Source organism: Leopardus geoffroyi, chromosome B3, assembly GCF_018350155.1.
Source record: "Leopardus geoffroyi isolate Oge1 chromosome B3, O.geoffroyi_Oge1_pat1.0, whole genome shotgun sequence".
Classification (NCBI taxonomy): Eukaryota; Metazoa; Chordata; class Mammalia; order Carnivora; family Felidae; genus Leopardus; species Leopardus geoffroyi.
The window spans coordinates 50,576,309-50,603,245 of NC_059337.1; the positions used below are offsets into that span (position 1 = coordinate 50,576,309).

Below are 26,937 nucleotides of genomic sequence, written 5' to 3' on the forward strand. Positions count from 1 at the left end.
TTCCTTTTCTAAAATTCCGTTTATTTACACAAACCTCAGCATTTAAATTTAAATTTTCCTCCAATCTAGACATTTAAAACTCATCAAATTCATATTATTCATGTGTAAGCCCTTTTCTTGTTCAAATAACATTTTACTTTTCTAGATAGAGTGGGAATTTCTTAAATAATAAAGTCATCCAAGTGAGAAATATTTCATATAATGAAATAAATACCAAGAGAAAACATATTTGAAAACATGCTTGGATTTAATATATCCAAGTTTTGAGAGGACATGACTTGAAAGAGTTGAGCCATCCCAATCAACTGGTACAGCCTTGTGGCAAATGGCAGGGAATCCATCCCCAGGGCAGAACTCTGACTGGAGATAGAGTACCAAATTACAAAAGGAAATTGTGTCACAAATAAAAGTTACCTACTGATAATCAAAATTGGTTAGGTAGAACTCGTCCAATGAGTTGATACTTTATAATGCAAATGACCACACCAGTAACTAATATTTACGATGATTAATTTCGTGAATTACATGAAGTAAAAGAAGAGAAAAAGAGAGAAAAAGTTTACATGAATTTTCCTGGTTCAATAGTACCACACCTTGTATGCGGTAGGTTCTAAACAAAATTTTGCGAAATTGAGCTTAACTATTTTACAGCTGAAAGCAACCACAAAAATACTGGTAACAGCCAAAAAGCCTTTCCTAACATTGAACTACATATTTGAGTGGACAAATAATCTATGTAATTCTTTAAAGAATACATCACCAGGGGCGCCTGGGTGGCGCAGTCAGTTAAGCGTCCGACTTCAGCCAGGTCACGATCTCACGGTCCGTGAGTTCGAGCCCCGCGTCAGGCTCTGGGCTGATGGCTCAGAGCCTGGAGCCTGTTTCCGATTCTGTGTCTCCCTCTCTCTCTGACCCTCCCCCGTTCATGCTCTGTCTCTCTCTGTCTCAAAAATAAATAAACGTTAAAAAAAAAAAAAAAAGAATACATCACCAACTGCATATTGTTCTAGGAGCTGGCTGGCTATCAGCTCCCTCTCCTTAGCAATCTTCCATTTTTACCTCACTGACATTCTGCAGGGACTTGAAGGGAAAAATGCTCTGGCCAGGAGACAAGCTTCACAAGAAGAAGCAAGGCAATGTAAATGAGAATGGGAAGCATAAAGATGGAGGAGAGACAGATTCTAAAGAAGTCCTTGTCTTCTGGGTCTCATAAACTATTAAGAGTCTAATTCCTCTTGTCTGAACCAGTTTGGTATTCATTCATAATGATAAGCCAGGACCTGCTTTCCACTTCTGTAAGTGTCAAGAAATCGACTACTAAATTAAAATTTAAAAAGAAAATACTTTTTGTACCCCTTGACAAACTTTTCTTGTGGAGAGAAGACTTTGGCAATTGGCAGTAGGGTAGGTAAATTATTTTAAAACTAACTTTCATAGAATAATCTACTCTAATCAGCATTCAACTCATGATCCTGAGTCTATCATACCTCAAAAAAGTGCTTACTCTTTGTTTAAATGAGAGCAACAATTTTGTTAATGCTTCTGACATTTCATGAAATCATTATACATTTCCTGACCTGCATTATTTGTTCAGAACTATTGTTCTAGGCAATAATTGTTGGAAATTTTTTAATCAGGAAAATTCAACCTGAATTGAAGCCGTGCCTCAAAAAACATGAACCCAAGGGCATGCATCCACTGTTGTACCTACATACCTACTTGCTCTATATTCCGACCACATAGAGTGACTTAGTATTCACTAAGGGCTCTATGATCTTTCACACCTTAGTAACTTTTCTATTCTCTACCTAACATATCACTAGTATCTTGCTCACCCTGTTTGTAAAAATTATAAAGTCCAGAATCATTTGTCCTGTGAAGACCTCGCCAGTGTCCCAAACTGAGTGTTTCACTCTCTCTGCCACACACCCACAACCCAGTTCATAGGCAATTAGAACTCTTCTGTATTACAGTCTTATTTCTTTCTCCATTCAGTAGATCTTCCTTAAGGGTAAAAACTGTAACTTGTTTAAGGGTAAAAACTGTAACTTGTCCTATTGTAAACATCCTGTATTCAGCACACTTGATAAGCACTCAATAAATGCTTACTGAAGAACTGGCCTAGGGGCACCTGGATGGCTAAGTCTGTTAAGCATCTGACTTCTGCTCAAGTCATACCTCGTGGTTCTTGGTTCGTGAGTTTGAGCCCTGTGGCAAGCTCTGTGCTGACAGCTCAGAGACTGGAGCCTGCTTTGGAGTCTGTGTCTCCCTCTCTCTCTCTCTGCCCCTCCCCCACTCATGATCTGTGTCTCTCAAAAATAAACATTAAAAAAATTAAAAAAAAAAAAAAAAAAAGAACTGGCTTAAGGGTACAAAGTTCCAGTTACGAAAGATGAATAAATCCTATATATCAGCTATACAGCATAGTGCCAATAATTAATACTGTATTGTATACTTACAATTTTTGCTCAACAGGTAGATCTGCATTAAGTGTTCATATCACAAAATACAATTTTAAAAAAAGTGGATAGAGATGATGAATAGGTTTATGGCATAGATTGTGATGATGGCTTCACAGGTGTGAACTTATTTAAAGCTCATTTTTTTTAATTTTTTTTTTTAACGTTTATTTATTTTTAAGACAGAGAGAGACAGAGCATGAACGGGGGAGGGGCAGAGAGAGAGGGAGACACAGAATCGGAAGCAGGCTCCGGGCTCTGAGCCATCAGCCCAGAGCCCGACACGGGGCTCGAACTCAAGGACCGCAAGATCGTGACCTGAGCTGAAGTCGGACGCTTAACCAACTGAGCCACCCAGGCGCCCCTAAAACTCATTTTAAAGAAAAAGAATTGGCCTTCATTTTAGCCACTTAAATATCTTCACCTGGTTGCCCAAAATTAAACTCCATCTAACCTAGTTGTTTTCATGAATTATTAATCTCAATTATTATCATAATTACTACTTCCTTGAGACATATACTCAGGAGTCATTCTAGCTCCCCTTTGGTTCATCCCATGTCCACATTGATGGAATATATCATCTCATCCTTTGAGTAATACCTTAGTTCTGAACTCCACAATTTCTCATCTGAACTATTACCATTGTATACTATATGGTCTTCCTGACTCGAACTTGGCCCTTCTCTCCAATTTTCCTAAGATTAATATATAAATCCTCCTACCTAAAATGCTGACAGTTTTAACTGGTATATTTCCTGTCACTACCACAAGCACATCTGCCCCATTCATGATGAGGTAGTAACAATTCCTTGATTACCATACCATTAGCTCACCAGTGTGCTTTGTCTATGCTGTTCATTCTGCCTCCCATCCTTTCTTCTTTACTTCACCTCCACATGTCTCTCTCATGAACATCTCTAAAAAATCTACATATCCCAGACCGGACAAGGATCAACATCACCCTGTTTGACCTCCTAGGAGTCAGTGGCTCCTCTGGTGTGCTCCCACAGGGCCTTGAATGTACCTTTGTTATGGTAACTCTTACAGCAATTATTTATGTAAAATGTGTTAACTGCATCTCTCCCAGAACTGTGAACTCTTGGAGATGTGAAGTTGTGTTTTATTTAACTTTCAATATCCATTTTGCCTGATATGTAGTAGACTCATAATGTTTGTTGGGCATATGAGTAAGTATATAAATGAATGAATAGACAAATAATAAGTCCATGAGTTAATAGATGAATAATAGAGATCCAAGAAGCCTGAGATGGCTGAGCTGGACTTAATCCAGAGAAAGACAAGCAGTGTGGGCAGAGGTCATTTATCACAAACATTCATGTCCTGTCTGAAGAGGGAGAAAGATCCACCCTGAAGAAAGATAGGGAAAAGAGGGAGAGGAGTCTGGATGGACAAAATGCTGACAGAATGTGACAAGTTTTGAAACTTAGGTTGAGAAGTTCCATTTATGAGGAAAGGAGAAGGGGGTCAAGGAGATGGGGAGAGACCAGGATATCATAGGATTCTCAACTACTTGAATTCAAAATCTTATACTTACCCTCCAATTGTGTTAACTTCAGTAACACAGCCACATATTAATTTTGGTAATAAATTCTAGGGTTAAGATTAAAGGTTTTGAGGAGATCTTTGAGGGACATTGAAATACCAGAGTAGGTTGTTATGGAAAAATAATAAGAATATTTAATTATTACTTACTATGTGCCAAGCACCACATGTGTATAATTTTCTAAAATTTACCTCATTTCATTTCCATAATTGTGTGAAATATGTATTATTATTTTCCAGGTAAGAAAGCTAAAGTTTCAAGTTTATTTAGGAAATTTGACTTAGGCCATGCAATTAACAAGAAACACAACCTGACTCCAACCCCAGATTTGGGTTCCAAGTATATAAGCTCTGAAAGTAATACTAGGGTAGAATATAAAGTAAAATATTTTTGCGGGTATGTTAAATTCATTTTGTTAGAGAGCTATTTACTATGACTATAAAGCTAGGTACGCTACTGGGCTAAAAGAGCTAATGAACCTTTAAACAGTAATGTATTGCTAAATCCTTACCAGAATTAAGTTAAAGCATTTTCAGATCAATAAACAATTTAGTTTCTTACCAAACACATGAAAGTAGGTGAACTGGGTATTTATGTATCAAAATTTTTTTTCAATAAAAATGTTAAAACCATAAAGTGATTAAGAGGTTTACCCTAAGCTAATAAATTATCTTTAAAAAAATAAACAGAAAGACCTATTTTCCCAAGAATGAAAGTCAAATGAATTGTGTCTTCTTTAAATTTTTCCTTCAATGTTTGTTTATTTTTGAGAGACAGAGTTTGAGTAGGAAGGGGCAGAGACAGAGGGAGACATAGAATTCAAAGCAGTCTCCAGGCTCTGAGCTGTCACCACAAAGCCTGACACGGGGCTAGAACCAACAAACCCTGAGATCATGACCTGGGCCGAAGTCAGACACCCAACCGACTGAGCCACCCAGACTCCCCTGTGTCTTCTTTATTTTTGATAATTAGATATGTGATTTCTTCACCAAACTATAGCCCATTTATATTTTTTACTTACTCCCATTGCTATTTTCTGAGTAAAATGATGACATCTAGTATTAATCCTTCTTTAAGAACTTTGGAACCTACAAAGTACTTCTGTGTGTATCAACTCATATGATTTGCATGGTAACCTAATGAAGTTATTATCTGCAGTTTATGTTTGAAGGTGGTAAATCTCAGAGTTGCTAAGGTAGGTGCTTGGGTCTCTGGACTCAAAAACTTGCTTCCTTCACCATAGTGACAAACATTCTTCTTACTTCAGACAATTAATACAGCAATAGCTTACTGACCTCCTACAGTAATATTTCACTCCATTCTAAACAATGCCACATGCTGATTTCCATCTAAACTTCCTTAAATGCTATTTTTTTTCTTCTTTGTCTCCAACTACAGACTATACCAACTCTACACTAGGCCACTTTATGGTTCCATGGATGCACTAAAGTATTCTTTCATTGTTTCTTTTATTCATGTTCTTCACCTTGCCTAGAACGTCCTCCAGTTTTACTGATCTCAATCATTTAAAGGATAGATCAAAACTCATCTTTTCCACAAAATTTTCTTTATTTGGTCATCTTCTTTATGTTTCATATAATTTTTATGACCTGAATCATGATATTCAGTCTTTACTTATTCTTCTAAACTATTCATCACATAGCTCTTTTACACGTTTTCCATTTTTAATGCTTATTTTAGGTCATACTCCATCCAGAGGGCTTTGTATATATTACTACATTAATGTTTGATTGTAAGCTCTGCAAGAGGTAGTGTTATTAACCCCCATTTTACAGATGAAGAAACTGAGAAACTGGGAACTTGAGTAGCTAGCCCAAAGCCACACAGCTAGCAAGTTATGTAGATAGATTGCAAACCAAACTGACTGGCTTCAGTCCTTAGTCATAAACACCACTATACTGTAAAGCTGATCAGAACCAAAGTTAGAGAAAAAGGCAATTACCTATGTATTATGCTTGAAGAACTTCCCTGTCAAGAAGAATCTACTCTAGTTTCTTATATTAGAGCTTTATTCCCTTTACTTAAAATTTTGGTTCTTAGGGGCACCTGGGTGGCTCAGTCAGTTGAGCATCCGACTTCGTTTTGGACTCTACATTTTGAGGCTTATCAGCCATTCTGTATCTTGGTATAAATGGCTTATTAGAATATTCCTCAAGAATAGGAGGGAGATTGGGGTGCCTGGGTGGCTCAGTCAGTTCACATCCAACCTCAACTCAGGCCATGATATCAGTTCTTGAGTTTGAGCCCCACATCAGGCTCTTGTGCTGACAGCTCAGAGCCTGGAGCCTGCTTCAGATTCTGTGTCTCCCTCTCCCTCTGCCCCTCCCTCCTCTCAAAAATAAACAAACATTAAAAATTAAAAAACAAAGCGTGTGAGGGATATCACAAAGAGGGAGACAACAAAGAAGCTTGGGGATGGAATGAGTCTTCTACCAAAGGAGGGAAGTAGAAGAGTAGGTCAGAGATGAGAGACTGAGAACCTTGCAATAAGCTTTGCCCTCTTACTCTCTCGTGCATGGCCTTGCCCTCTTCCCAGCTATGCTGCACATGACTTGAGGATAAAAACTATGTTTATTTTAGTCTTTGCAACTTCTGCCCACTTACATGCATGGATAGTAGAGCATAAGTATCCTGGCTTACAGACGTGCAACTTGGAATGCTATCATCCCAGAGATAAGTGTGTTTTTTTTGTTTTCGCTTCAAAAAATCCATCCTTCCCCCCCCACCTCCCAGACAAAAGCAGATGTGGAAACCCAATGATACAATTAGTAAAGCAGAGCTCCTTGGGTTGAATTAAGGGAATACAACTGGAGCCCCATGTTACCTGCTGCTTCCACATCAGCTACAGCCCATATAGCCTCTCTACAGGATCCTAGGGCTTGGGGAATACAGTTTGAGAAGTGCTAATCCTCAAATTAGGCACAGCATGAAATGAAAACCCAGAAAGGTCAAAATACTAACCTAAGTTCACACAGCAGAGATGGAACAAAAATGCAGGTCTCCTGCCTCAACTTCAGTGTTTTATTTTTCTCCCTGTGCTGTTTTGCCTTCTTCTAAAGGAATCTCATCCAAGGGGCTGGCAACTTCCTACTGTGCCCAATGTTCTCTGATATGATAATCTGACTCCTAAATAATTTGACTTTTACCTTGATTCTCTATAGTCAAGTCTGTAATTTTCTGGAACTAGAAATCCTTTGATGTTAAAAGAGATTTCTAAAAGGAAATCTTGTGAGCAATTTCGACATGTTGGAATTCTATTAGAGATTTAAGCTGTGTAAAGTAAGACCATTGAGGAAGAATACCCATTCTGGAAAAAAAGCCATTACTACTTCTCATGTTTTTCACATCTGTGTCCCACCAGGTTAGATGGACACATTATCAGCCTAGTGTCGTCCAATGCCTAGGCAGGGTCCCCGACTCCTGTAAGACAAATCACCTCACACACACACACACATGCTTCCTCAACACTTTTTGGTTGTTTCTATCCAAATGCGCAATGTCTACTTGGTCTTCAGTATGTTAAAATAATTACTTTGTGCTCCAAAGAACCTCACAAGGTAAAATATTACTCTCTTTTTAAAAATAAGAACACCAAGTTTCAGAGATCCTAATTTACTCAACACTACTCAAGTGAGAGGGCTAGAAATTTAATAATTTCTGCATGATTTGAAACCATATTCCTCCACATTGTTCAAAGCAAAATGCCATCAGTTCTATTAGAGCACCTCCATCCTTGCTGAGGAAGAGGTATATTCTACTTGGTGCCCAGTTGAATTCCAGTGTACACCATTCATTAATTTAGGAGGGGAGCATAGGGTGGAGGCTTAAGCCAGTCTGCTCTGAACCATAGCTCTGCTACATACAAGCTGAACACGATAAACAGAGTTTAACCTCTCTGTTCCTCAGCTTCCTCACCTGATAAATGAGATAATGGTACCAACTTCCTCATGGTACATAATGACTAAATAAAAATTACAGTAGTTCTTGTAATATCAGAAGTGCTCAAAATATTACTGTCATTAATAAGTAAAAATAGGGCAACTGGGTGGTTCAGTCGGTTAAACATCTGACTCTTGGTTTCAGCTCAGGTCATGATCTCACAGTTAATGAGTTAGAGCCCAGCACTGGACTCCACTCTCATAGCGTGGAGCCTGCTTGGAATTCTCTCTCTCTGCCCCTCCCCTGCTTGCACACGTGCTCTCTCTCAAAATAAATAAACTTAAATTTTTTTATTAAGTAAAAATAAGATTTCCATCTGAGGAGACCTTTTCTCCCCTCCCACTCCTTGCCCAACTGTAGGGCAGTCAAGAAAGCTCCATGGTAACATAACCTCTCTTCTCTGTTAACTTCAACTAATGAAAATTGGCCAATATTTTTTTCAAGGTAGAGTAAGAGTCATACTAGCTCTAAAGGCTTACGAAGAAGATAATAATTTGTAGTGTCCTACCTAGTTAAAAGTTAAGTCTTTAAAATGTTACATATTCTAAAGGGATAGCTAAGAAATGCACAGTGGTTTTACTGTATTTTATTAATTCTAAGACATACATTTTCACAATTTAACATTTCTGAAACTGGGATTGGGACCACAGAAATTCTTTGTGTTCTTCACGTATGGACCACAAATGATATGACTGATTTCCTTCGAATGTTTGCAAGATGTCTGAGATAATTTGATAATAACACATCTATCTTATTTCTTGGTGGGATGCACTGGTTGGTTCTTTAATCTCCATTTTGTTCCTTATCACCCCTCTGTTACCCCCAACAAAATGCTATTTAAACCAAAACTCATGAAGACAGCTGGAGTGTCTTGAATTTCTTACTTAGGTAGTTGGATTCTACATTCAGGTCAAGCAACATCTCCCTGCAGAGGTCTCCCTGATGGCCCAGGAAAGAACTAATGTGTTTCTCCATCTGCGTCATAAGCTCATTTGGACATAATGGATACATTCTCTGAAGTATATGCACAATCTTAGTATACTGTATTACATATATTATAGCACATATTGTGAAGTAATATAATCCCTCACGTTCTTCTTAATGGAATATATGAAGGTACCTGATATTTAGTAGCTATTTAATTTTCATTGGAAATAAATTCATTTATTATGATTAATCTCCTCAACCATGAATAGAAGTCAACGTAATGTTAATAAGACAGAAGAGGAAAGGAGTTATACTCTTCTTGATTTAAGTTTAATCCTTTCCTGGAAGAAGTAATTATCACACATTCTGCACAAGTAAAGTTCACATTTCTAAGTTATTACTGTATTTCTACAAGAACCGTCTATACAATAAAGTATTTCAGCCAAAAAAAAAAAGTCTTATGCTAAGTGGTACATTGATTAGATGTCCACATGTCTAATTAATGAAATCTAAAGATCTCTGCACCTTGAGTGTCTCAATAAAAATCTGTTCACCAAGTACTCGTCATAGATGATTAGGTATTTCTAGCTCATTTTACTCAGTTTTATTACTTTCGATCTGTCCAAAAATTCATCTAGTGCCAAGAATACATCCTTAAAAGTAATACAGTGGCCTAGTAAATAGCAACCATTTCAAAATGATTTCTAATTGGCCAATGAGGATATGCAATTTGTTCTACATCAGAAAAATGTAAATTAAAAGAAAATAGGAGATACTATTTTGTAGAGACAAAAATGGCTCAAATTTAAAAAGATCAGCCATTTCAAGTGCTGGAAAGAATGTGGAGCAACTGGAACTCTTATGCATTACAGAAGACAATGTAATATAATTACTCTAGAAACTGTGTGGCAGTTTCTTATAAAGTTAAACCTAATACTTATACTATGACCCAGAAATGCATTCCTAAGTATTTACCTGAGAGAAATTAAGATATGTTTTCCCAAACTTATAGAAGAATTTCTAAGATACCTTTATTAATGAAAGCCAAACAGTGGAAAACTACCCATCAGGAGAGTGGATACACCAATTACATTATATTAAAATAATAGGGCACTAATAAGCAATAAAAAGAATGAGCCAAAATGTCACATGAATCTCTAAAACATTAAGTTAAGAAAAGTCAGATATAAGAGTAAATACTCTATTTAATTTATATTAAGTACCAAGCAAGACTAGCCTATGATAATAGCAATCCAAAAATTGTTGCCTATGAAGAAAGAAAATGGACTTGAAGGAAACATGAGACAACTTTGGGGATGATAGAGATTCTCTGTAACTCAACAGGGGTACTAGGTGTGTTTATTTTTAAAAATCTTCAAACTGTAAAATTGTTATCGGTGTACTTCACTGTTGAAAGATCTTATTCCAATAAAGATGTATAAATAAATATAAATATAATGTGTACTTTGATAATGGAAGTAGCCCATGAGAAGAAATTCCCTGGAATGGTGGACACTGGTTTAATGGACTTTTTTTGAAAATTAGGTCTTCTTTTAGTTCCACCATTTAGTGTTATTTCAGAGCACGCAGCACACAAAAAGAGTTACACACTCAAAAATATACAAGTCTAAGTAGAAAGACAGCATGGTTAGGAAACAAAAGGTTCTATTGACAGTCAGGCTAATCACCAAGGCCAGGCCTCAATTTTCATACCAATTTGGAAATCTTCTAGCTGACACCAAAAAAGCCCCCTTGACTAAGGACAGACTGAAGTTGTCCAGAGGTTCAATGACATCCAATTGGAAAACTATAATAACTATCCAGAAAAACATTTATTTCAGCCCTTAGGTCACTGCACCTGTCTAAGATACAAGAATCTTCTTTCCAAAGGTCCTGTTTCCTCTTGGGCTACTGGTTGAATCACCACTCACCACCGCTGGGATAATGCTCCAACAATTATGTGTTCACTTAAGCAAGTGTCTTAGTCTGTCTATACTGGGTCTTAGCTTAGTCTGTCTATACTGGGTCCATCCAACCTAACAATAAGCATGTTTACATCTTCCCTTATTAGAAACAAAGGAATAAAAGACAGTTTTCAGCTTTCCCTGAATGCTGTTACCTCCTCAAGTTACTGTACCTCCTACCAAAGTCTTCTGAAGCACAGAGGACACCTGTGGTCTCAGCTTCCTCAGGAGTCCATTCATCTTCAACTTCCTACTATTTGGGTATTTTTTTAATTTTTTTTTAATGTTTTTATTTATTTTTGAGACAGAGAAAGACAGAGCATGAGCAGGGGAGGGGCAGAGAGAGGCAGACACAGAGTCCAAAGCAGGCTCCAGGCTCTGAGCTGTCAGCACAAAGCCCAATGCGGGGCTCGAACTCACAAACTGCAAGTTCATGACCTGAGCTGAAGTCGGACACTTAACCGGCTGAGTCCCCCAGGCGTCCCAACTTCCTACTATTTGATTCTAGCCCCAGAACTCTACCAAATTCCTCTTTTATTGGGCATGAATAATATGTGTATAAACCAAACCTTCTCCAACTGTCTGCTGCATCTGAAGCCATTAACCACTTGGCCTTTCTTTAAATCATTCTATATACCTACATGACAACATGACCTACCGGAGTCTCTCTCTGGACACAGCTATTTTGACCAGAGTCATCACATGATAGAAACCGGGCTAATCAGTTCCTCTCTTTTGGGATCTGGGAGTTGGAACATGGAGTTCATGAGATCTTTTTGGGTCATTTCAATAAGAAAGTGACATAAAGTTGTGACCTGAATGGTCAACTTTTGAACTTTGTAAAAATTGAGTGGTGAAAGCCTATTTTCAGAAAAATCAAACAATGTAGACAAGAAGTCAAAAGCAAAAATGAGACAACATATGGCCACAAAGGGAGAAAATGCCTTTATTTCTGACTACTTTCTAGGCCTATGAGTTTTGTCTACAGTATGAGATCCAGTTTCCATAAGTGTTATCCTTTACAAAGAGAACTTAATGAGGTTCTCTACTGGCTTTTCTATTTTGAGACTGTTACTCCTCTTTTTTCTAACTACCAAAGTATTAATATCTGCATCTACCTTCTCTTCTTTGCACTAATTCCTCATTGTGTATTGGCCAGTCTGGTCTGAATGACCATTAATATCTCAAATTCAACATTTTTCAATTCATCTTCACATCCATAACAATATTATCTAAATTTTTCATATAGTACTAATTAACAAAATCAACATCCTCTTAGTTACACAGACTGGTTCTCCAGGTTCACTTTTAACTCCTCTCTTTCTCTGCCATAAACTTCTAGGCACTTCTTTTTTTTTTTTTTTTAATTTTTTTTTCAACGTTTATTTATTTTTGGGACAGAGAGAGACAGAGCATGAACGGGGGAGGGGCAGAGAGAGAGGGAGACACAGAATCGGAAACAGGCTCCAGGCTCTGAGCCATCAGCCCAGAGCCCGACGCGGGGCTCGAACTCACGGACCGCGAGATCGTGACCTGGCTGAAGTCGGACGCTTAACCGACTGCGCCACCCAGGCGCCCCTCTAGCCACTTCTAAATATTATTGTTCTCAACTTTACAATTTCATTCTTTTCTACTTCCAGAGCCATCATCTGGAGTCAGGCCCTCATCAGTGTACACTTTAGGTCAGTATCTTCTTTTAGAAAACATAATAACTAACGTTGTAGGTCTTAATACATTCCAGTCACATACCATGTATCACACACATTAAAAAACATAAATTCACTTACTCTTCACCATAGGCTTCTACACTTGACTATTACTAGGACTTCCTAGCTGTTCTCACCTCACCAATTGTGCTTAACTCTAGATATATCTTTGTTCTGCAGTAAAAGCGAGAATTTTAAATTTGAATGAATGTTGCACAGCATGGCAACAGACCAAAATTTAGATGCTTACATAATTAGCATCCTTTCCCCTTTAAAGTATTAGGTGCAGTGCAGTTCTCTTCACACAATGGAACTTTATTTGATTCTAACTCTTGGGTGAAAGTCAATTACTTATGCTTCACAGGATGCAAGCAAACTGGGTGTGGCACTTACAACTAAAATTAAAATTAGTTTCTCACTCAACAAAGCTGCAATTTCATCCTTTTCCTATATCACAAGGTGCTTTTTAAGTAAATCCATAAAGAACTTATATCATAATTCCTAAGAGCAAAATATGTTTTAGCTTCTTCAGTAAAGATATAGCATGATCCATATAATAATATATGCTTCCAATGAAGAACTCAAAATATCAAGGCAGTTCTTTAAAAATATCTTACATTTTTACTAAGGATTACTAAATTATACATGTAAAATCTCTTCAGTTTAAAACTAAAACATGCTTATCATTAGCCAGCTCTTACCTCAAACAGCATCTGGGAATAAACAATCACAATGAAAGCAGTTGGTAACTTGATCTATAGGACGTCTAGATGCTGGTGTAGCGGAAATAAGAAAAAAGAAAGAAATTAAAAAGGCAGTACAAAAATACATCTCTAATAACCACAGCAGTTAACATATACAATGTCTATCTATCCAAATTCAAGTTTTCCAAAGATTGCTCTCACAAAGGAAGGTAAGCCCTCCCTCTCTCCCACAAAATCACCCTAAGATTCAGGCTCTGAATGTCCCTGTGTTTGTCTGTCCCCTCCTGACTCAGTCCATACCCTTCTTTTAGGCTTGGATGACAACTACAAAGCCAAGACCCAAAGGAATGGCATGCCAAATTAGACAATCTTTGATATCCAGGAACCAAAATCTGGTATTTTAAAATACATTTTAGAAATAGAAGTTTAAAAATAATTTAAAAAATAATCAGTGAGAAAGCCTTCTGAGTAAATTTCTATGCCTTCAGATAAAGGACATTAAAAAAAAGATATCCCAGAGAACATACACTCTGTGTACTTTTGAAATTAAAATCAATGTAATCTCAATCATAATATTTGCACTACAGCCTCCCATCTGAATCTACTCCCAAAATTAATGGAAAGATAAGTGTGCACAGTGTGGTGTACCACAGAGATACCCCCTTCAGAACTAAATAATTCATTCTACGAACTGTCAAGAATCTTGTGTTCATTGCTAAAGCACATAGTTAAGTCACTCTGAGAATCGTCTGTGGCAGCAATTCAATTGTTAAAATATTTACTAGGGGTGGGCTGAGGTGCAATACCAGTAGAAGGGAATGAACCCGTGGGTACAGTATTTCCAGGTACTTGAGAAGTTGAGGAGAGGAAGTAATTAGCACTATGGAATAGAATAGCTGTTGCTGGGGCTCTGGATACAGTAGAGAAAGATAATTAAAGGCTAAACATAATTAATCACCAACTTAAGGCTAAGTGTAAATACAATGGACGTTCATGTCATCAGATAAATTCTCACCTCTTGCAGCAGATGCAGAAAAAGCTGAGCACTAGACCCAGGAATTAATCAGAAGAGCAGCAGAGCTCCAGAGAAGTTATAATTCTCAACTTAGGTTGGCTATTCCAAGGTCAGGGCCTTAACTGAGGGGAAAAAATTGGACTGTGAGTCATGAGATGGGGACATCTGGGTCAATTCACTTGTAACTCTTGAATCTTCATATTCCCTGGAACCTTCTAAGACCCCAAAAGTGGTCCACTCCCTATTGGCAGCTAGTGCTCTATCTTTGTGTGAAGACAATGCATAGGTCTCTAACTTAGAAGAAAATCTGTGCAGTTTCCAACAAGATCTACCACAAACACCCCCATGAACCTTCAGATCAAGAACTAGGGTAAAGTCACAACCTAATCCAGCTGAGTAAATGTAGGGTCCATTAAGAGAGGAAAGAGACTATATGCCAAAGAAACTGTAGGACCTCACCAAATACATGTACTCATATGTACTCACAGGAACTGAGAGAATACTTGTTAACTAGAATCTGTCAGTGCTGCAACTAGAATCTGTCAGTGCTGCATTAATGGAGAGGTATATGAGGTTAAATAGGGAAGAATGTATTGCTATGGAAACACTCTCTTATGATCCTGAATTTATCATCTGGCAGGACCATAGAAGACAATATAACACAACGCTATAATGTGTCTTGTAAGCTTGGGGAAAAAATTATTGTCTGCACTAAGTAGAAATAATACGACAAACAGTACAGAAAGAGATCATAAGTCTCAGAGAAGTTGATGTTCTAGAGTGGCTATACTACATAAAGCCAGAAAACTCATCAGGCAAAAATGTTCCATGGCAGGGCACGTCATTTAACAATGAGGTAAGTAATGTGTTAAGTTTCTCAGTGGCATCATTGAATATCTCAGTGGTGGCTACCCTCTATAGGATAGGAATGTTATAGAACTAGGCTCTAATAACAATGGCAATGACAGAGTCACAGAACAACTGAAGTTAGGCAGTAGTATTTTTCTATCAGGAACATGGTAGGTGCAATTATCACAATAAAATGCAATGTTGGAATTGCAGCCACGAGGCAACTTAGAGATAAAGATATCATTAGTAGAATGCAGGTACTAGAGGTACAGATACACACTCTTCCAAAGATAATGTTTAATTTAGAAATGCAAAAGAAATCATGGATAGATGATCAGGAGATTGAAGACTGTCACCCAGAAGTTATTGACTAAAGGAGAGGCCAGGTCTCAATGAGGTTTGGACCTCACTACATCATAACAAATAAAAATAGTAATAATTCCCATAGACCTTCACCAAAAAGGCCTACTTGTATAATCATATTCTAGGGAAGAGAATATCCAAATATTCTGGGGTGAGGACTGGGAGAGCTAAGTCTGAGCTGACACTGACACTAAGTAACCAGAACACCATTATAACCTTCTTTTAGAGTGGGGTATATAAGAGCAGATATTAACAGTCGTAGCTCAGATAGAACTCTTGGTGATCCACTGAGTCTATCTGGGATCACACACTGGTAATTTCTTCAGTCTTCAAATGTTTAATTGGAATGAATATATGTGATAGTTAGCCAAACCTCCACATTGATTCCTTTGCCTGTGGGATAAGAGCTATCATAGTGGAGGCCAAGAAAGTAAATTAAAAAAACTACCTTAATTGGGGGAATGCAGAGATCAGTACAACACATAAAGATTTTTTAGATGATGCAGAGCTGTTGTTTCCCATCATAATCATACTTCATTCATCTCATTTGGTTCACCAGATTTGCCCTTACAAAAGCAAAATAGATCCTAGAGGATGATAGTGAACTACCATAAACTCAACAAAGTAGTCACTTCAATTGCAGCTTGTTCACAGATGTGCTATCTTTGCTACAGCAGATTAACATAGCCTCAGATACATGGTATGTGGCCACTGAATTGGGAAATTCATTCTTTTTTATACTTGTCAGGAAAATAGATCAGAAGCAGACCACATTCAAATGGGGCAGACAAGAATATACAGTCTTGCCCAGGGACTGTATTAATTCTCCCACTGGGACCTAGATCATCTGAATATTTAGAAGAACATTACATTTAACCACTACACTGACGATATCTTGTTAGTTGGATCCAGTGAGAAAAACATGGCAGGAAGGTGAAAAAGACAGCCTTTTAAGACATATGTGCTCTAGAGGAAGATCAATCCTATGATTCAAAGGTCAACACTAGTGCAGCTTTTCAGAATAAGTGGTCTATAGGATACCCAGATATCCCCACCAAAATAAAAAATAAATCATTGCCTCAAAATGTAGTAGCCTCTGCAGGTTCTGGAAGTAACAAACTATCCTTGGTAGTATTACTATAGCCCATATGCTACTAACATCAAAGGCTGATACAGTTCAGACACTATGGACAGAGATATCTATGGTGAAAAAAGTCACTTTGTGAAATTATGGTCAGATACCATAGGACAGTCACAATCTGACCCCCCCCCCCCCAATTCTGGAAACTTTATGCCATGCGGTGGGGACCTATACACTATTCAAAAAAAAAGTATTTCCCAATCTGCAACTGGGCCCAAATACATGCAGAGCACTTGAGTATGTGGCATGCTGCCAAAACTGCTTATCAGAAGGTTAGTTCTATTTGACTCACCAAATCATATGATTAGATGGACCCAATAGCAATTCAGTATAAAATGGAAATGGTATACCTGGGATTATCAGACATGAACAGTGTCACAGGGCACAAGTAAGCTGTATGAGTATGTAGTCTAGATCTTTGTCATCCATTACTATTGCACCAATGCCTCTCCCTCAGAGTGTGTGTGGGTACACACACACACACACACACACACACACACACACACACACACCATCATTGGAAGATAACCCTTAAGGAAGTCTAAGGGAAGAAGAAAAGGATCTGACCTTAGGGTATGGAGGGGTTGTCTCTGAATGTGGTTATCTTAACATGGGAAGTCCATGAAAATGGACTACTGCTACACAGTCCCACTTAATATGGCACTGAATGACGGCAGTGCAGGAAAATCCTCCCAATAGGCAGAATTTGAGGTGGGTTACCTGATCATCCACTTTGTGTGGAAAGAGAGTGGTCCACGGGAAGAATGTATGAGAACTCATGAGCAACGGAGATCACTTGGATAATTTCTCAGGAGCCTGTAAAAAGAAAAATTGGAATACCAAAGTCAAAGAGAGCCAGGTAAGAAACATGTAGATAGATTTAAGGAAATGGGCATGAAGTGTGAAAACTTCGGTTTTGCATGTTGATGCTCATCAGAGAGCATCCGCCATGGAAGAAGCAATATATAACCAAGTAAACACAATTATTTGGTCAATTGTAGTTGAAATGGAGATAACGCATGGACTCAACAGCATGGGCTGTCATTCACCAAAGTTGATCCACGTACTAACGCCGATGAATGTTCAAAATCACAGCAAGAGAGAATAATGCCGAGCACCTAATTCATCTTTTAAGATCAACTTGCCAGTTGGTAACAATTAATTACATTGAATTTCTATTCTAGAAAGGGAAATGCTTCGTTTTAACTGAAATCAACACAATTGCAGATATTAATTTGCTTTTCCCATCCACATAATTTCATCTTAGACCAAAAGGATTACTTCACAGTAGTGGATATGCAGCAGTGGGCTCATGACTATGCATTTCACTAGTTCTATGACATACTGCATCAAATCCCAGAAGCTTCTAGGCTGATAAAATTTAAAAATAGCCTTTGAAGAAATATTTGTAGTGCCAGTTTAGAAATGATACCTTGATAGGATGGGACACTTCAGAATGTAATATATGTTCTAAATTCATGATCATCACATGATAGTGTCTCCAGCAGACAAAATACATATTTGAGAAGCAAGTAGTGGCCCTACTTATTATCACTCTCAATGTTCTGCTTGGAGTATTTGTACTTTACATCCCTACAATTTTGTTTTCTGTAATTATGGAGCACTTGGTTCCCAGAGAAGGACTGCTTCTATAAGGACACAGTGAAATCACTGTGAATCTTAAAATATGGTTGCTACCTGGTCACTTTAACTTACGCCAGGAAGAACTGATTCTGATCATTAGAATATAGGGCTGAAATTACACTATGAGGACAAGAAAGAGTATGTCTGGCACCCAAATAAGCCACTAAGGAAACTCCTCATAATGCCCTGCCTAATTTGATGGGAAACGGTTAAGCATGGCAAAATGACCAAAGGCTCAGACCCCTCCAGGAGGGGTCACCCCACCAGTTAAGCCACCTACATTATACAATCAGAGGTGCTAGCCAGGGAAGGTGTATCTATAATACAAGGTAAAGGAGAGAGATGATGTGTTGCAGTCTTAACCATACAGGCCTACCTCAAAAAAACAAGAAAAATCTCAATCTAACTTTACACCTAAGGGAACTAGAGAAATAAGAATAAAAGAAGCCCTGAGTAAGCAGAGGGAAATACATAGTAAAGATTGGAGTAGAAATTAATAAAATAGAAAAGATTAATAAAAGTAAACACTAGTTTTTTGAAAAAGTAAGAAAAATTGATAAACCTTTAGCTAGACTCACCAAGAGAAAAAGAGAGTACTCAAAAAAATAAAATCAGCAATGAAGAAGTTACAATACAAAGGATCATAAGAGATTATTATCAACAATTATACGCCAAAAAAAATTGGACAACCTAGAAGAAATGGATAAATTTTTGCAATCATATAATATTCCAAGATAATTAGGAAGAAATAGAAATTTTGAATAGACCAATTACTAGTAAGGAGACTGAAAGGCTTTACTGATGAATTCTACCAAACATTTTATTATCTACCCTTCTCAAGATTCCCAAAAACTGAAGAGGGGCAACACTTGCAAACTCAGTTTACAAGGCCATCATTACCCTAATATCAAAAGCAGACAGACATCATAGACTCACAAAAAATTACAGGTCCATATTCCTGGATTAACATATATTCCAAAATCTCAACAAAACATTAGCAAACTGAATTCAACAATGTATTAAAAGGATCATACAATATAATCAAGTAACATTTATCCTAGGGAAGCAAAGATGATTCAAGATCTGAAAATCAATCAACATGATGTACCACATAAATATAATAAATAAAAATTAAAAATTACTCTATTAAATAAAAAGGTATAAAAATTATATGATTGTCTCAGTAGCTGCATAAAAATCATTTGACAAAATTCCACAAATTTATGGTAACAATTCTCAACAAAGTGTAGATGGAATGAACCTCAACAGAATAACAAGGGTAACAGGAAAAAGACAAGGATGCCCATTCTCTCCACCTTCATTCAACATAGTATTCATAGTATTGGAAGTCCTTGCCAGAGCAATTAGGAAAGAAAAAAAAAAGGCATCCAAATTGAAAAATGGACTAGTAAAATTGTTATTTTGAGAATGACATTACTTTGTGTAGTATAGAGAAAATTCTAAGGACTACACACACACACACACACACACACACACACACACCTGTTAGTATAAATAAATTCAATAAAGTGGCAGGGTACAAAATCAATATACAAAAATTAGTTGTATATGTAAACTAGCAACAAACTATTAGAAATAGAAATCAAGAAAACAATCGCATTTACAATTGCATCAAAAAGAATAAACCATCTAAGAATAAACTTAACCAAAGAGGTGAAAGACCTGTACACTGAAAACTAAAAGTCACTGACGAAAAAAAACTAAAGAACACACACATAAATAAAAAGGTATTCCATGCTCATGGTTTGGAATAATATTAAAATGTCTGTTTTATCCAAATAAATATACAGATTTAATGCAATCCCTTTCAAAATTTCAACGGCATTTTTCATAGAAATATCTTAATATTTGTATGGAGCCACAACACTCCAAATAGCCAAAGAAATCTTGATAAAGACACAAAGCTGCAGGCATCATGATCCCTGATTTCAAACTATATCACAGGGGCGCCTGGGTGGCTCAGTCGGTTAAACGTCCGACTTTGGCTCAGGTCATGATCTCACGGCTCGTGAGTTCGAGCCTCACGTTGGGCTCTGTGCTGACAGCTCGGAGCCTGGAGCCTGTTTCAGATTCTGTGTCTCCCTCTCTCTCTCTGACCCTCCCCTGTTCATGCTCTGTCTCTCTCTGTCTCAAAAGTAAATAAACGTTAAAAAAAAATTAAAAAAAAAAACTATATCACAAATCTAGAGTAATCAAGACAATATAGTATTGGCATAAAATGAGACACATAGGTCAACGAAACAGAATAGAGAGCCCAGAAATAAACCCACACATATATGATCAATTAATTTACAACAAAAAAAGGCAAAAATACATAGTGGGAAAGAATAGTATCTTCGGTAAATGGTGCTGGGAAAAGAGACAGCCACATATAAAAGATTGAAGCTAGATCACTATCTTACACCATTACACAAAAATTAACTCAAAATGATTAAAGACTTGAATGTAAGACCCAAAGTCATAAAACACCTAGAAGAAAACATAGGTGGTAAGCTACTTGACATTGGTCTTGGTGACAAATATTTGGATTGACACCCAAAGTAAAGCCAACAAAAGCAAAATTAAGTGGGTATACATCAAACTGAAATTCTTCTGCACATGGGGCACCTTGGTGGCTCAGTCGGTTAAGTGTCTGACTTTGATTCAGGTCATGATCTCATGGTTTGTGAATTTGAGCCCCACATCATGCTTGGTGCTGTCCACTCTGGATTCTCTGTCTGCCTCTCTCTCTGCCCCTGTCCCTCTCAAAAATAAATATTGTAATAAATAAATAAATAATATGAATAAAATGCTTTTGTACAGCAAAGGAAACCATCAACAAAATGAAAAGACAACCTACCGAATGAGAGAATGTATTTGCAAATCATATATCTGATAAAAGAAGACTACCAAAACTACATAAATAACACATAAAACTATGTAGTATATATAGCAATTTGATTTAAAAAATGGACAGAAGACCTGAGCAGAATTTTTTCCAAAGAAAACCTAAAGATGGCCAATAGTGATATGAAAATTTGTTCAATCATCAGGGAAATGAAAATCAAAACCACAATGAGTTATCACCTCACACTTGTTAGAATGGCTATTATCAAAAAGACAAGAAATAACAAGTGTTGGTGAGGATGTGGAGAAAAATAGGACCCTTGTGTACTGTTGGTGAGAATGTAAATTTGTGAAGCCACTGTGGACAATAGTGTGGAGGATCCTCAAAAAATTAAAAATAGAACTACTTTATGATCTAGTGTATCTACTTCTGAGTATTTTTTAAAAAATACATGTGCTCCTATCTTTATCACATTATAATGGCCAAGATACAGCAACAACCTAAGTGTCTATCATTGGAGGAGTAAATAAAGAGGTGCGTGCACACATATGCACATGTGTGCACACATGTGCATGCGTGTGCACACACACACAACAGAACACTACTCAGCCATAAAAAGAATGAAATCTTGCCATTTGCAACCACATGGATGGACCTTGGGAAAATTATGCTAAGTGAAATAAAACAGGTCAGAGAGAGAAAGATAAATACCGTATGATTTCACTTATATGTGGAATCTAAAAACCAATACAAATGAACCAACCTCATAGATACCAACAACAAATTGGTGGTTGCCAGAAGGGAGTGGGGTTGGGAGGATGAGCACAACAGGTGAAAGGGGTCAAGAGGTTCAAACTTTCAGTAATAAATCAAAGGTTTCCTAGCATCTAATAATGCTTTCAGCTAGTTGGTCTGAGCCTTGTAGCTGAGGAGCAAAGAAATGTTTAACCCTTAAAACACAAAGTTTGTAAGGTAAACAAATTTTGTTTCCAACAACCTGGATTCTTCTCTGTTCATCTTTTCTGTGCTACCAAATGATGAATCCTTTCTCTGCCTCACGTGTCCAATTACTCAGGTCTTACCTTACCTACCATAACTTTCAGGAAAGAATCTGATAACTAGATGTTGATAACTGGCCCAGCTTAACTCATTTACTCATCTGGGATATTTGGAAGAATTTTAGAGTAACAAAGCATCAGTAGTCTGGGGGGAGAAAAGTAGAGTTGTTTTTGTTCTCATTTCCAAATGTGACAACTTCATGGCTCTGAAATCTTACCAAATAAACAAATAGTACTTTTGTACTTCCAACAGTTTCTTTTCCTTGAAACTATTTTGTCATTCTCTATAGGTTCCAACTTCACTAGTAGTAAAAAGTAAATCCACATACACAATAAAAAGGAAAGTGTAAAGACAATTTCTAATTTTTAGAAAGGAGTGTGATGTGGCAAGTATATGTACATATACTACCACTGAAACTTTTAAAAATGTAAGATTTAAGGGGATCCTGAGTAGTTCAGTCAGCTAAACGCCTGAGTCTCAATTTCAGCTCAGGCCATGATCTCATGGTTCATGAGTTTGAGCCTTGCTTCAGGTTCTAGGCTGACAGTGTGGAGCCTGCTTGGGATTCTCTTTCTCTCCCTCTCTCTCTGCCTTTATAAATAAGTCAAGTAAATAATAAACTTCTAAACATTTTAATGAAAGATTTAAAATTTTTATCACACAGCATTAAAGCATGACTCTAATATGTCCTTTATATACAGATGGGAATAAACCAATTGAAGCTAGTTTTTTGGCCAGCAGAGAGCAAGACATTCCCCCACACTCCTGCATTTAATCTTCCTAATCGTTTGTTGCATTCTCTTGATAGTTTTGTAATTGTTTATTCTTTACTTATGGTCTCTCTTTCATATATGGCCCTGAGTATACATGGGATAATTATATGAATGTATGGAACAAAGAATTACAAAGTAGTAAGGGAATGTGACACAAAACAGCTGTGTTTTAATAAGGAGAAGATTCTACACACACACACACACACACACACACACACACACCAGAATAGGTGACTGGGTTAAGGTGAGGAAACAGATATTCATAGTTGCCATGGCTCATTTACCTTTTGGACAAACTGGCCTATTCTCCCTTTCTGATTTCTCCCCCATTAAAGTAACCCCTATCTCATTATCCTGCTTAAGGATGGTGGGAAGGACGACTGAAATAAACAGGAATATAAGCTTAGACTTTTCAATCCAATACTTCCTCTGATTTCTGTATTATGACAGTGCTAAAGATCTCTGCCAAAACTGAGACGAAGGGCTACTGCAGTGTTACATGTTAGCACCTAGCACAGGTCTTTTTAAATGTGGAAGACAGAATGACCATATTGCCTGTTGTTTAAAACAAACCAACTAAAACTCTATTATGCATCAGTATAAGCAACTTTACATTCAAAAAACAGGTATAATCAATGGAGTAATACTTACATTACAAAAGTATTTAGCAAATTTTGCCAAAAAAAAAAGAAAAAGCCAATTCTCTAGAGAATTTAACATTGACATTAGCTTGCAGATCATCTATATACCATCCATGTTTCCAAACTAACAAATACTTGAACGCATAATCAGAAATAATCCTCCCTCTGGTTTGTATCTGGCTGTATTTGTAATAGCAGAAGAAAAAAAAAAAGCTGGGGCGCCTGGGTGGCTCAATTGGTTAAGCGGCTGACTTCGGCTCAGGTCACGATCTCATGGTTCGTGAGTTCAAGCCCGGTGTTGGGCTCTGTGCTGACAGCTTGGAGCCTGGAGCCTGCTTCGGATTCTGTGTCTCCCTCTCTCTCTGCCCCTCCCCTACTCACACTCTGTGTCTCTCTTAATAAACATTAAAAAACAATTTTAATAAAATAAAATATCAGTAAAATTTGTTTAAGCTTTATCTTTTATTATTAACAATGTCAAACACAGGAAATTGTTGTACTGTGTCCATCAGAATCATTTTAATTCACCAGGGTTTTCTGTCTTTCTCTTTAATATATGTAAGCATTCCATCGGTTTGGCAATGATGACAGCACACGCCTTACTGTCAAGGAACTCACAGTCTCATGAAGAATAGAAAAGAAGACCGTTATAGGCACTAGCAATTAAGACCAGACTAGATGGTGAGAGAGACAGGTGTCAGGAAAGCCAAACCTTTTGGCCTCTGCACAATGACACATTAAAGCCACACAGACACATCTTGTCTAAAACTGAACTTGCTTCACTTCTCCTGCAAAAGCTGCTTACAGCTCTGTAATTAACCCAGAAGGAATCCCCTAGACTCCCAATGTTTTAAAGCTTGTCTAATTAGGACAAAGGCAGCAGCTCAAGAGGCAGGATGTATACCTCCCAGTCAGAAAGGTACAGGAGAGGTCCCTCAGGCAGCCTAAGGCATACAGCAAGAACAGAAAATGTGCACATGGTCATTTTGGTGTGCTGGGGTTTCTGAAAAAGCAATTTTATGGACATGGTTCAAACCCAAACTTGACTTTCTCCTATTGTTTGTGACACTCATGCCCCATCTTATGTAGCCATCTGCAGAAGCCTCAGGACCCTAAGATGAATTTCAGTAGTGATCTCAACAAAATTATTAATATAAACCTAGTATCCATAAATATTAAAAAATGTACTCTTTTTCAGACAGAGAGTTTATTCAAGTTTTCCTCCAGTAGGATTCTGGCTTTGAATTGCTCTTTTGGGAAGAGAGATGGATTTTGCTTCACATTAATTTTTTCCCCTTGTTCTTTATGACCAATTGTTTTTCTCTTATGATATGATGTGTTAGGAGTCAGGTTTGTGATCTTGGTACAGAATATTTTCCTCAATACTAATAATCGATCCATGTAAGAGTTAACTTACTTTCTAAAGGTTATTTCTACTACATCTCAAAGCAAAAAGAATTCTAATTACCCAGCCACCTCTCACCATTAACACTGTGTTATTTAACTGAATAGGAAATGCCTATTTATCCCAAACATCTACTTACCAATTAGAAAGTATTAAGTAAACACCATTTGTGCTAAACATAACTTAATATTTTATAATGTATAAAGCACTAAGGGGAACCCTTAGAAATCTTCCAAGCTATCATAATGAGTATGTATCATTATTATACAGTACTGCAGACACAAGCGGGTTTTTTAATCTTTAAGTAGTATCATCACCTACAAATATCTATTATATTTATTCTTGTTCCAAAGTTACTGGCACCAATTAATTGTTTAAAAATATTTTAATTCATGATAAATAGGAGTTCACAAGACCTTTCCATTAGACTCCAAATTGCTTGGTTTTCTCATTAATATTTAGAGACATACAGTAACAAATTTCTTTGCATAAAAATATGAATAAGCTTTACTTTTTAGAACGTTTTCATCTGGCATTAAACAGTCCAGTAAATTATCTGTCTTGTAGGCATTTTAGATAACCAAACTGAGAGACTGAGTTCACAATAAAAAGGGAAACACAATATGGGTTAACTAAGAAATAGTTGAAAACCAGGCATGCAGAAATTATAACTACTTTGATATGTACCTCCCAGGTGCTCCTATACTTTTTTTTAAAACTACATCTGGAATTTTATAATTCTAATTTGACACTTGAAATTTGTGTCACATCTTGTGAACTTTATAATTTTTCTGCATTCTGAGACACATCTGCATCCTCATGGAAGGAAGCTCTATATTCCAAACACAACAATCAGCAAATTATATTTTGCACATAAGGCCTCAAGTACAGACAACTGGAACCAACTGAGAGAAACTCATCAAAGCTTATAGTGTCAAGTACATTAAGTGAAAGTTCACCAAGGAACACAAAACTCACAAAGAACACTTACAAAGTCAGGCTCAAATTTACTTTAAGTTCTAGAGTTTATGATACTTTTCCCCTATTGGGCAGCCTCTTTCCTTACTATCATTACTGAGGAATTTAAAGATTTCAAGCTCAGCCAAGGAATTTGAGCATATTTTGGCTCAGACTCCTCATTCACTCTTTTTGGGGAAATTCTCCTCCAAAATCAAATATTGCAGGTGTAAAGCATGTCTATAATTAGCCAGATTGCCTCCTCTGTCAGAAAAAAAACAGATGCTCTAAGAATTCCTTTCGAAAACTAAAAAAACACCATTGGAAATTCCCTGTATTTCTTTCCATAATTGTGGTTATTGCTGAACCCTTTGGAAACTAGATACCACAAAGCAGGAATCAGGGTGATTAAGACCAATAAAGTGGATGGAAGTTGGATGTGCTGCAACAGTAAATTGGATAGCCATAAATCACATGCTAGATTATCAGGCAAGATTCACATCAAAAGAAATGAGGGAAGATATGGGACCCCTAACTGAAAAAAGGTAGTACTTAGTCTAGAGCCCTTGGTCAAGAACAGGAAGACACGCACCAGAGAAATCGGACATGGATCTGTAATGTGACGTGGCTCTGACCTAGGAAAAGTCAGGCAGGAACGTCCCTTTTTATTCATCTTCCACCTCTCTTGAAGCTACACTTCTGCCTTTCAGTGGTTCTGTTCATGAGCTACGTGGGCGGGCGCTAGATCCTGACATCTGCCATAGAGCTACTGAGGGCCTCATGAAGTCAAAATTCTGAAAATTGAGAATAAATCAGGGTTACTGATCATACCCTAATCTATCTGCTTGTTCCCAGAAGCATTTTGTAGTGGCAGACTCCTCACAAAACCTCAATGATCTGTAATACTGAAAGTCATTCAGATTTGCCGTTTCATTATTCTATGAAGAACACATATAAG

The 26,937-nt window shown here is 37.2% G+C and overlaps 1 protein-coding gene across 6 annotated transcripts in view; it reads right to left on the reverse strand.

Moving 5' to 3' along the window:
- The window catches only part of UNC13C (unc-13 homolog C), a 611,894-nt gene that overhangs the window by 578,276 nt on the left and 6,681 nt on the right, over nt 1-26,937 (reverse strand). For all 6 annotated transcript variants that reach the window (XM_045449689.1, XM_045449688.1, XM_045449693.1 and 3 more), the window contains exons 3-5: nt 17,373-17,468; nt 14,300-14,421; nt 13,282-13,346 (exon numbers count right to left, since the gene is read on the reverse strand). The gene's annotated coding sequence lies outside the window, so the exon portion shown is untranslated. The remainder of the gene's footprint in view (nt 1-13,281; nt 13,347-14,299; nt 14,422-17,372; nt 17,469-26,937) is intronic.